This window comes from Dipodomys ordii, unplaced genomic scaffold, assembly GCF_000151885.1.
Source record: "Dipodomys ordii isolate 6190 unplaced genomic scaffold, Dord_2.0 Scaffold7, whole genome shotgun sequence".
NCBI classification, from domain to species: Eukaryota; Metazoa; Chordata; class Mammalia; order Rodentia; family Heteromyidae; genus Dipodomys; species Dipodomys ordii.
This window is the reverse complement of record NW_012267223.1, coordinates 21,424,056-21,426,704: the sequence shown is the minus strand read 5'-3', so window position 1 is coordinate 21,426,704 and position 2,649 is coordinate 21,424,056. Positions and strand designations below refer to the sequence as shown.

The 2,649-nt window shown below is 44.2% G+C and overlaps 1 protein-coding gene across 1 annotated transcript in view; it reads right to left on the bottom strand.

The window, feature by feature from the left end:
- Cdc6 (cell division cycle 6) overlaps nt 1–2,649 on the bottom strand; it is a 30,732-nt gene that overhangs the window by 14,372 nt on the left and 13,711 nt on the right. The gene's annotated exons all lie outside the window — the stretch shown is intronic.

The window sequence follows — 2,649 nt, the reverse complement described above, 5'->3', positions numbered from 1 at the left end:
AGCCTTGAGCTGAAGAGCTGAGGGACAGCGTCCAGGCCCAGAGTTCAGGCCCCACAACCAGACCTCCCCCCCAAAAAAAGTAGAACATATAACTAGCAAACAAAAAGTCCAAGTTCAAACACCAGTACCACATATATATTTATACATGTATATATGTAAATAAACAAATTACAAAGTTGGATGATTTGAAAGTAGGCTTATCTTTGGGGCAGAATAATGATTTCTTTTTTTTTTTTTGGTCAGTTTTGGGGGCTTGAACCCTGGGCCTGAACACTGTCCTTAAGCTCTTCAGCTCAAGGCATGCACTCTACCACTTGAGCCACAGCCCACTTACGGTTTTCTGGTGGTTAACTGGAGATGATTCTTATGGGCTTTCCTGCCTGGGCTGTCAATCCTCAGATCTCAGGCTCCTGAGCAGCTAGGCTTACAGCCATGAGCCACCAGCACCTGGCTTTTTTTTTTTTTTGGCCAGTCCTAGGGCTTGAATTCAGGGCCTGGGCACTGTTGCTGAGCTTCTTTTGTTCAAGGCTAGCACTCTACCACTTTTAGCCACAGACCAGTTCTAGCTTTTTGTTTATGTGGTACTGAGGAATTGAACCCAGGGCTTCATGCATACTAAGCAAGCACTCTACCACTAAGCCACATCTTCAGCCCAATAGTGAGATTTTTTTTTCCCCCTTCTGGCACCAGTATCAAGGGCTTGACTCAGGCTGTGGGCACTGTCTCTAAGCTTCTTTGTGCTTAAGGCTAGTGCTCTACCACTTAACCCATAGGACCACTTCCAGATTATTCTTAGTAGTTTATTAGAGTTAAGAGTCTCACAGACTTTTCTGCCTGGTCTGGCTTTGAACTGTGATCCTCAGATCTCGGCCTCCTGAGTAGCTGGGATTATAGGCATGAGCCACCAGCACATGACTCATTCAGCTTTTGTTTATAGCTAGTAGTGCCCTACTACTCCAGTGTGATATTTGGAGGCAAGAAGGTAAAGGTTAACAGGGAGAGAGGGAAGTGGAAGGTGACAGGACAAGGAGCAAAAGGGAGAGGAATTGATTGGAATACATCATATACATGTATAGAAATGTCACAGTGAAATCCTCCCTTGTACTGCTAATGTATGCTAATTAAGAAAAAACCTGAAGCAAAGATAACTGCCTGTAACTGAGAAAGTGGTGGTGGCAGGGGAGGGGGAGGGAGGGAGAAAGCGAAGTGCCAATGGTTCATGTCTATAAGCCTTGCTACTTGAGAGATGACTGAGAGAGGATCACAGTTGAGCCTGGGTATAAAAGTTCCCCTTCTCAACCAAGAGTGCCTATCACCCTAAATATAGCAGGAAGCCTAAGATAGGTAGATCACTGTTCAGGCACATGACTAGATAGGAAGTAAGCCCCTATCTCCAAAGTAAAACATAATCAAAAAGAGACAAATGTGGCTTAGTCGTAGAGTTCCTGCCCAAGAAGCATAAGGCCCTGTGTTCAAACTCTACTACCTTCACTCCCTCAAAAAGGGGAAAGAAGAGTTAGAAAAATAACCTAGTATTCCAAAGGAGGGGATAAATGTGGCCATTCAAGTCAGTCCCACAAGTCCTCCAGATGGCCTCCCCAAATGACCTTTCAGGTTTGGTTTACTTGCCCAGGCTGATCTGCAGGAGAGCAACACTTGAGAGAAAATGTCACTGGATATCCTAGCAGATAGCATCCTCACAAAGGCAGGAGCTTGGGAAGCTGCCAACCAGCTACAGAGACTATGGCCTTATTGTTTGCAGAAGCATGACTATAGAGACAGAGGAGGAACCCGCTCTGTAACAACCTTTGCCTGAAGTTACTTCCTGAGACCATCTGCAGTTGCCCTACAACAATTTGCTTCTATTTTGTTACCATAAAGGGGAAGCTGCAGAGGACTAATGGAGATACCAGAGTTTACAGATCAAGTACCGGAATCTTCACATGGAAAGGAATTTACAGGCCTGTTGGTACTCTATTCAAATGCCAAGTCCCTAACTCCAACCTGTGTCCATCTGCTGAGCTTTGCTTTGCATATCTTCAATGCTGGGGAATCCACTACATGTTTCAAAGAACCCCAGTTACTTCTATGTACTAGACAATTCCCTCATATTTAGCTGAAGTCAAGTGTCCCCATAGTTTTGTAGAGCCATTAAAAGGCAATCCTATTGGGTGCTAGTGGCTCATGCCTGTAATCCTAGCTACTCAGGAGGCTGCAATCTGAGGGTCATAGTTCAAAGCCAATCCCAGGCAGGAAAGTCTGAGAGACTCCAAATAACTACCAGAAAACAGGAAGTGGCACTGTAGCTCAATGTGGTAGAGCACTATCTTTGAGCAAAAAGAGCTCAGGAACAACTCCCAGGCCCCTGAGTTTAAGTCCCATGACCAAAAAGAAAGAAAGAAAGAAAAAAAAGAGGCAATCCTACAGTCAAAGAGATTGGAATTAAAATCAGCCTAGCCCAATAATTTATGTTAGGACCTTAGAACCTCTCTCAGTGATGTATGCCAGCAATGCTCAGAGGGGCTACTGACAACTTTTTTTAAAATTTTAATTTAATTTTATTTGTGAACATACTGTACAGAGGGGTTACAATTACATGGGCAGGATAATGCGTACATTTCTTACCAAGCATTGCAGCCTCCTCCTTTG